General features: G+C 34.0%; 1 long non-coding RNA gene across 2 annotated transcripts; it reads left to right on the top strand.

The window, feature by feature from the left end:
* Positions 1-5043: 5043 nt before the first annotated feature.
* LOC109157590 lies at positions 5044-8355 on the top strand. Of its 2 annotated transcripts, XR_002050255.1 has the most exons (3): positions 5044-5132; positions 5237-5325; positions 8161-8355. It is a non-coding gene; the product is annotated as an uncharacterized LOC109157590 (long non-coding RNA). The 2 variants fall into 2 exon arrangements; XR_002050254.1 differs by having other exon boundaries at positions 5050-5325.
* The last annotated feature ends 1528 nt before the right edge of the window (positions 8356-9883 follow it).

Genomic DNA, 9883 nt, shown 5'->3' with positions numbered 1-9883 from the left:
ATTTAATCTCAGTAGTATCCATTATGGTCACATGCATTTTAATTCTCCAACTCAGGTCCTTTATGTTCAAACCCTATGTTTATTCTTGGTACCTTAAGGGATGTTTCTCAAAATACATTATGTGCACAACTGAAGGAGAAACATATCCAAATTGTACAAAGAGTACACTGTATGATCTCTAAAACCTTAGAAGCATGCCTTAAGTAGAGATCTCTTAATGTTAGCATAATGTTAACTATATTCTATGACTTCTTTATAAGTTAACTTTTAGTACTATCTCTAACAGCTAAGGGCTTGGAGTTGACACGTCTGTCACTCCCACTCATCAAAAATAACCAAAAGATAGTCAAGTCAAAGAAGTATTCCAATAACTTAGACAATAAACCAAACGTCTAAGTCCATAAATTTAGAATCTTAATCATACACCATAACTTTCCAAATAACTTCAATGTCGTCCATTTTAAATGAACTGAACATAATGAGTCTTACTTATATGTCCCACAAAATTGTTTTGAGCCTTACAAACCAAAATGGCCCAGGATCAATTTTGAAGAAACTAAAGACTCTATTAACCACTGAAGAATTTATTAAATGACAGTGCACCACAAGTTAAATGCTTTTGTTCTAATAAATTCCTTAATATTGTTACAACATTTTCATAAATATGTTGCACAACCAAATGTTCAGTAATTTGAACTTATGAATTTATATGAACAAATGCAAGATTAATACTTGTGGAATCTTTTGGACTTATTGTTTAACATACAACCCAATTTGGAATGTATGAAGACAATAATTAAATCCATAACCTTTAGTGGAGCATCTTAATGATCTTTTTCTAAATGATCACTCCCACTAATTAAAATATTCTTCAGCGAAATTAATAAATGAACTTAATAACATGCATACTCATAATTGATTTGACTAACTAACAAATGAAGATATAATTCCCCACCATTAGTTGGACATACTAAATAATCAATTTTTGATTCCAATTAATGTCCAACTAAATAATGAAGATATAATTCCCCACCATAGTTGGACATACTAAAAAAAACAAAATACACCTTCCAAAACCAAGTTAGAATTTGGCTCAAAAGATACATTTTATCATTATTGGAATTCAAGAGGTATGTCAAATCACGTAACTTACTACAGTTAGTCTGAAGATCCAAGCAAGATTTGTGGATTAATTAATAAAAGTGGCTAAATTTTGGGAAGTAACTGAAAACATGTTTTGCCAATGCAAATCATGAAACTTAGGATTATAATTGAGCTAAATTTATAAATTCTAAGAATTGTGATAAAATTATTATCTAATGGGTTAAGGGATTTATTGACATAAAACTTGCCTATGGGCTAAAGTTTTAATTCTATTAAATCCAATTAAGAAACCCTTATGATAATATTTTTCACAATTACTAAAGAGGCAGAAGAATCTAGTGACATAAAACTTGCCTGTGGGCTATTAGATCCAACTGAAAAATTTTATTTATGATGAAACAATTATCAAATGAGTTGAAGACTCAAATGACATAAAACTTGCATGTAGGCTAAAGTTTTACTCAATAAGATTTATTACAACCATTATGATAAAACCTTAAGAAATCATGTTCCTTTCCTTAATCCCTGTGGGCAAATTAAGAAATATGATCTAAAGTTTACATCATAAAACTAAACTTCATGATAGAATTGGAAATTATTTACAAATAACCATAAAGTAAATAAATTGATTTATTTCTATCATCACTGATAAAACTACTAAACTACATTCCGATACATAATTGCATGTGGGCTAAATTATGACCGTAGTCCAGTATTTCATCCTGATTAATTATACAAATATAACGAAATTGTCTGTGGGCTAAATTCCATCATATTACATACAATTAATCACAAATGATATGTCAAAAACTTTATGTGATCAAAATAAACCGCTTAATATATAATTTTAACAGATTAAGGATGATGTGGCTACTCCCGAACCAAATTAAAATTATAAGATCACTAGACAATTATCTATTCCTTGCCTAACCTATATAATTTTAACTGATTAAGGATGCTGTGGCTACTCCCTAACCAAGTATCAGTTAGGAACGCGGTGAGGTCGTGAGTTCCTTTGTGATTGCTTATATGTTTTGTGCTTTATCAATGTGTTTAAAGTGCTTGTTTATATCCTTTGAAAGTGAAACAGAGAAGTTTTCAATGAGAAGTTAAAAGTGAGAAGTTGAAAGAGAAAAACCAAGAGTTCCAATGTTGAAAGTGAAAAGCTAGAAGTTGAGACTTTGAAAGCTAAAGTTTGAAAGTGGAAGTTTTGTAAAAGTTGCTTGTGTGAAAAGTATAAGAGCTTATACTTGATTCTTGTTTATGTGTCTTACTTGTTGTAAGCCTTGCTTAAAGAATAGAGAAGTTAAAAGTAGTTAATTCCTGAGTATCTTGTTGTGCTCATTGTGCCAAACTTCCATTCCAAATCCCTTGTTGTTAATGGCATGATAATTCTTGAAATTCTATCATCGAGTTTGAGCTTATGCTTCTAGAAATTTTCTCGTAGCTTGATATTGATCCCTAAGTCATTATGACTACTTTTAGTTTGCTTTCAATATCTATCGAAGCTATCTAATGTCTAGAGTTGAGAATGAGAAGTTGTTTTGTTTGAGTTGAGCCTTGAATCCTTGCTAATGTCTATTCTTGACATTCCACGATTTATTGTTGAATCTGTATCTAGAATGCTTATAAATTCCTTCTAAGTATTCTTGTAAGCTTCCGTTGACTTGCAATGCTAGTATAATTGAATCTTGAAGCTAGTAAAATCTTGTTGAAAGCCTTATTCTTGGGATCTCATTGTATTGAATTAAGCTTATATCCCTTGAAATCCATATTGTTGGAATCTATTGAGACGTTGAGCCAAGATCTATTCGTTGTTGTTATGCCGTTGGAATCCATATTTGTTGAGTAATTCCTATGAGCTTGTATCTATTGAGTATTCTTGAAAGTGTTTTGTTATTAAAGAGCTATTTTATTGACCATGTGTTCTTTTGTACACTCGGATCAAGTTGCTATAGTATTGAGATCGTCCAGTGTAGCATTCTTTCTTTGTTATTGAGCTATTGAGCAATTGAACTATTGAGCTATTGATTCTAGATCATCTCTCTTTTATACCTTCATTTGGAATCCACTAGTGTTGATTCTATTGTTTTGAGATTAAATCCTTATTACATCTTTTATTTGGAACCCCATTAGTATTGAGTTATCTCATTGAGATTATTCTTTGTGGTGTCCTTCTCTTGGAATTCGATCCATAAGTTTTGTTTCACAAGACCTTGTTGAATCTTCGAAAATCTTGGAATTGATAATCAGGACTTTGGTTATAACCAGTAGTACCCTCAAGTTTCAACGTTAGAAACCTTTTCCTTTCTTCCTTGGTGAAGTCAAATTCCTTCAAATCAAGTGCATACCTATCTGGTGAAATCAAGTTTGTTAGTTCAGCAGTTGCCTCGTTTAGCCTTGTTGCTACCTTTGTAAAGTTGAAGAATTAAAAGTTGAAAGTTAAGTTGTTAATGTGATAAGTATAAGAGTTATGCTTATATCATGTTGGTGTGCTTTGCTTGTGTGATCTTTGCTTTTGAGAAAAGAAAGTTAGAAGTAGTTATATCTTTTGTTGCGTAAAAGTGAAGTAGTAGCGTGCTTATCTAGCCAACCGAAGAACGTGATGAAGAAGGTTACTCCACGTGCGGCTTGGAGCCAGTTGTAGCAGTCCTTGCTTGAAAAGAGAGGCACCCTCACACGTGCAGCATCATCTGCATGACTTAAGCAAACCCCAAAAGCTGGAGAGAATCTTCGTACAACTGGAGATAAATATGAAGGAAAAGAAGCAACGAGAGCTTAAAGACGAAGGTTTAAAGGTTCTCAATCGTGAAGAAGAGACAAGTGTGAATGCTGATGCAACCAGAAGGAAGACAAATGTAAATGTTTATGCAGTAAGAAGAAGTCGAAGCCACCCAAGTAGATGCTTTTGAGAGCAATGGTGAAGAGAATTTCAAATATTAAACCCGAAGGTTAAAAGTAAAACTTGAAGCACCGAGAAATTGGACTTAAGGATGGATTGAATAAACGTGAAGATGATTCCTTCTATCTTTGAAGAAATAGTAAACGGATGAGACAAGAGTTGTGAACTCCGAAAGAAATGAAGCCTAAGATGATTGACAATGCCTTTTGGCTTGTGAGATATATGAAGATGAGAATAAAATATGTAAGGAGGTTTGTGATCTTATGAAGATTGAGAAATTTAGAATTGAATTAAGTAAGAAATGATAAGTTGTGGGAGAACAGAAAGAAAAAAAACTTAGTGTTGAGATTGAAGAAGTGGTAAGAACGATAAGAATAAGAGGAGTAACAAAGAAACTTTGGGTTAGTGAGTTCTAGTAGTTAGATTGAGCTTAGCGCCTTAGTTATTTGGGTGCCTGTTTGGAATTCAGAGATTCCATTTCTTCTTAGTATTCCAAGAGAACTTCTAAGCCAATTCGTGAAATTCTTACCATCTTTTCGAAAGCTTCTGTTTGAGAAAATTCGTCCGTTCCTTCTAAGTTCCGGGACGAAACTTCCTTTAAGGGGGATAGAGTGTAACAACCCAAAATTTAATTTCATAAATCCAAATTTTAAGAAATTCTGAAATAGCCATTTTCCACCCTGTAAAAATTTTTGCGATGAAATTGGTGTTGAATAAATTATTTTGAGCCACTTTTAAGAAAATTCAACATCGGGATTTATTTTAAATTTAAAATCCCAAGTTTTCAGGTACTTTGCGTACCAAGATTTAAACTGAGAAACCAATCTGAGTGAGGCCGGGAGAAATCTGAACCAAGTGGTTGTTTGGAAATCTTTTTGGAAAAATACATTTTGACCCCAAGTTATTCAAAAATCATCTTTCTAGACTATGGTTCATGATGCAAGGTGAACCCTACAATTTTACTTTACATTTTTACCCCCAAACCCCAAGTATAAGAAGTAGCTTTTTCCTTGAACACTATTCATTCAATAGAAATCAGCAGCACCATCTCTCTCTCTCTCTCCCTGATATATTTTCCTCCTCCATCTTTGAAGCTTCATCTTCCAAAAACCTAGGTCCAAGATTTGTAAGCTACCTCCTCTCTTCTTCCATTCCATTCTCTAGTTTAAGTTGATAAGATGATGTATTTATGTGGGTTTGTTTGTGTGCTTGTGAGTGGAAATGGTGAAGTTGTTGCTATGTTTTGGTTTGGAGAAGGAAGATGAAGGGTGAAGAAGAAGAGTTTAGACATGGTTTTGGCTAGATCAAGGATGCTCAAGGTATAACCCATGGATTCCCAAATCTAACATTTTGCCGTAAGATATGTGTTTTAGTTGTTCAAATGTGTTTTGGGTGCCTAAAATGATGAAATGTAAGTTGTTTGTTGTTGAATTGATCTGTATTGTTAAGAGACGGGAAACAGAGAGTTGCAGAACCCAGTTCTGGGAGATTCACGGACCATGGGACGGATCTAGGCAAGATCCGCCACCATGGCCCGCTGGTGTCACGGACTATAAGGAGGATCTTGAAAAGATTTGTCACTATGGTCCGTGGTAGGCTACTGGTTCGAGCGTTAGTCAAAAATCAAGAGGTCCCAGGGTCGATTCTTGCGCCTAGCATTGATGCTTAGTTTTAGACTTTAGTGTTTAATTGTTTTGGAAAATTTGTTTAAGATGGGATTCAAAACCCCTAATCCTTTTTCTAATAATCCAAGCCTCTTCCACTTAAACTATTCCAACCTTTGAGAAATTATCTTGGAATATATATTATATTACTTAGGCTTGAAGGATTATTCATATATAAAAGTATTTTCCTAAGAAAATCATAAATATGTTGAGAAGGATTTTGATCTACCAAAAGCTATGATTTGCCAAGAAAGCTCTATTTCAAGAATTATATATATGAGTATATATGTTTTGGGGAATGTTATACTTGAATTTGAGAATATATACATATATAACTATGTATGAGATATATATTTGATCACAAAGATATTTGGATCTTATTCTATTATTTTCCTAAAAATACTTAGTTAGTAACATCGTATATTTTGAGAAATACTATGTATCCCTAGAAAGATTTTACCAAGAACTTTTGATCTACAAAGTATATAACCCCATGATTTCTCAATCTCTTTTTCACTCTGTGAAGTCATTGTTATAAAGATAAGAATGTGTAGAAAGGCTAAAGTTTTGTGTTTGAGTTCTCCGTTGGTGTTTGCTCGTGTAGTGGCCGGGCCCTTGTGGCTCAGCCACGTGTCGTTTCGAACCGAGTGTTACAGGCCCTTGTGGCTCGGCTCTTCGGGATCGTCTCGACGCACGTTTTGGCTTTGATTTCGTTGACTTTGGATTAAAAACGAGTATGTTATGAAGGAATTTGTGAAGAATTGCTACACAGTGTATATTTGCTAGTTTACTGTGTATGAAGAATTATTTGATTATTGTGATCTGATGATATTTTATTGAGTAAAGAAGCATGATCATTTGAGAATATGATTTATTATGAATGTATGATTAAATTGCGTTATTTGATCAATGAGAATAGAAGCATTTTTGTTGAGTGAATTATATAGAAATTGCTATGTCGCAAACCGAGCATGATGATATATTCTTGAATACTTCATGTTAGTTTATACATGATTTAGAAGCATGTTATAGAGCATTTTGACATTTCACATGAGTCATATTTCAAAAATGCATAAGGGGCCAACGTGAGCCCAAGAATACTTTCAAAAACCATAAGCATGTGGTATATCATTCTTTGATGCATTGAGGAGTAGTAGAATTGTTGCATGTATGAGAGATATATTTATGTATTATCTACATCGGTGAGGTTTTGGAGGATACCGTTTGGACTATGTTCCTCTCGGGAGATATTTATGGACATTGCGGTCCCAGTATATGTAACACGGCGTATTCTCACGTTACGAGGTTGGAAACTTCCCGCCAGGCTTGGAATCCTGGTTAGGGGGTGTGCACACTAATAGTTCGATACATGATTCCACAGAGTTTGAACCACGAGATTGGTTCCGTAGACGGTAGGAGATATTGGGTCGGGATTAAGCCGTTCCCGATGGGGTAATTCACACTTCTGTGAAACCCTAAGCCGTCTACAAGTATAAGAGAAAGAAAGAGAGTCAACAGAGACTCAAGAAAGAGAGTCAATAAGCACTCGAGAGAAAGAAAGAAAGTCAAGAGAGACTCGAGAATGTAACAAATTAGATAGACCTCCACAGAATGTACTCTAATTTATAAAGAGAGTGTATGTGTATATTATTGCACTAGATTGCATATGAGTATGAGTATATCGTTGCACTAGATTGCACATGAGTATGAGTATATTGTTGCACTAGATTGCATAAGAGTATGATTATATTGTTGCACGAGATTGCATATGAGTATGAGTGTATTGTTGCACTAGATTGCATAAGAGTATGATTATATTGTTGCACCAGATTGCATATGAGTATGAGTATATTGTTGCACTAGATTGCATAAGAGTATGATTATATTGTTGCACTAGATTGCATATGAGTATATTGTTGCACTAGATTGCATAAGAGTATGATTATATAATTGCACGAGATTGCACATGAGTATGAGTATATTGTTGCACTAGATTGCATAAGAAGTATGATCATAATGTTATACGTGATTGCATGCGAATAGAGCATCGTAAGAGATTGTATAACAAGAAGTTTGACTTAAGATATTCCTTTGAGCATAATTATTGTGTTGTATTAGAAGCTCTACTTATCAAGTTATGTGATAAGAATGTGAAAGCATGTAAACACATGTTATATGGTCTTTTAACATGATCCAATCCGTAAGCATGAGTTGCTTGTTATGTTATCTGAGAAGTTTATAAGCTGTTGAATCTATGTGAACAGTCTTGTACATACATAAGCATACCAGCTGATATTATAGGGTGCAAGCATCTAGAAAGAGTATGATAATCTAAAGATGATTTGAGATTAGTTTATTGCTATAAAGATATCAAATGTTTTCAAAGTATATGCTAGAATGCTTTACAGGGTTGAGTGTGGTTATACTTAGCTTCTTGCTAACGGGTGCTTTCCTATTTGTCTATGTGTTGCTTGCAAAAACCCCTTTCAGATGGGCCCAGCAGTGTGAAGATGTCGAGTTAGATTAGTCTCGTAGATAGAGATGTCTAAACTCTAGTACCATTGATGCTATGTATGGATTGTAGTTTTATCGACTTTATGTTTGAGGATTGATGTAGACTATGTTGGGGTGACGTTTTTCCCCTTACATTTCCAGTATTTATTTTAGTACCCAGACTTAATCTTATTTCTAGTTTTACCCTTTTAGCCTGTGCAATCACCAAAGAGTGGTGGTTGTGGCGGTGACACTCCCACTATTTATCTTTTAGTTTTCCGCTGCTTAGTTACGTTAATGACTGTTTAGAGATGTAATTCAGAGTTAGAAAAGTGGGGTGTTACAGGCACGGAATGAGATATCAGCAGTGGTTCTGGCAGCTCATCATTGGGCACGGGATTCGAAGCAATGGTTGGGGTGCTGTGGCTTAGAACATATTCGGCCCACGGTGCATAATGAGAGATAGATAGATCCTGCAAAGAAGTTTTAGTAGCAAAAGAAAAAACTTCTTCATCAAATCAGACATGCATGCATGTGTAAATCTTATTAGTCTGTAAGTCCATACATCTATACCCCCTAAAGGACTCAGGCATAGAGTCCTAATAGTGCAAACCCACATCCCAAACCAATATGGGACAAGTGCTTTTTACAAAACCTTTCCACCTTCATTTCCAACTCAAATGGGTCTACTTTGAGAATCAATTTCTCATTCACCCATTATCCGTTTTGAGCGTACAATTTATCATTTTTTTCGTCTCACTACGAAGAGTAGTGCGAATCCACTTTGACCTGACCCAAATTGGAAGTGGACCTCATATATATTTGTACCATAAAAGAGCTACTTAAATGTTATTTTAAGCTAAAAATTCCAACATGTTTATTATTATCTTTATGCACTTTCACAATTTAAATTATGCTTTGCTTGTTTGTAGTTTATATTGAACGCTATGTATCATGTATATATTTTTCAAGATCAAAGACACCTTGCCACTGCCTTTCCTTCCTCATCATCATCTTCTTAGAAAAAAGTCTCTTTTTGCCAAATTTCTCATTTGAAAAAGTTTCACTTTTGCTCTTTTGACTAGTGCATCCCGTTCATATTTAGCCTCTAACTATCAAACTTTTCAAAATTGGTAAATGGTGTAAGAATATTTCTCACAACTCTAAAATAAAAATTCCTCAAAAATTCACATCATGATAATACAGTTAATCCAAGGCATGCGAAATACATTTTTCTTAAAATAGATTTTCTTCATCTCGAGGATGCTAGGAACGTTGAAGCATTAGTTTCTGAAGATACCATGGATTACAAGAGTAAATTCGAGCACTCAAATATACTACTTTCGACAAACTTAAACAAAGGGAACATAAAAATATAGTAAAAAGTTACTACATAATTTTTTTGGGAGTTGAGAGTACTCGAAGTACTAGAAGGACCATCCACATTCAACGACTTATGTCGATTCGAAGTGGATCATCGACTGGTTAGTACTAATGGAATTCAAAATTTGAATTTCATACCCCCCAACTTAATATAAAATAACACATGTGGGTAAAACAGTTACATATTAAATTCTCAACTTAAAAAATGGAGTTAAATATTTTAACTCCTGAAATTTACAAGAATTTAATCACCCTTAGTTAATTTCGACAAATAAAAAAACGAAGGATGTATGTTGTACACTACACAAACATTCAACGAGACCTATCCACATGTATA

Source organism: Ipomoea nil, unplaced genomic scaffold (genome assembly GCF_001879475.1).
Source record: "Ipomoea nil cultivar Tokyo-kokei standard unplaced genomic scaffold, Asagao_1.1 scaffold0298, whole genome shotgun sequence".
NCBI lineage: Eukaryota > Viridiplantae > Streptophyta > Magnoliopsida > Solanales > Convolvulaceae > Ipomoea > Ipomoea nil.
The sequence above is the reverse complement of the archived record's forward strand: the minus strand, read 5'-3'. Positions and strand labels throughout refer to the sequence as shown.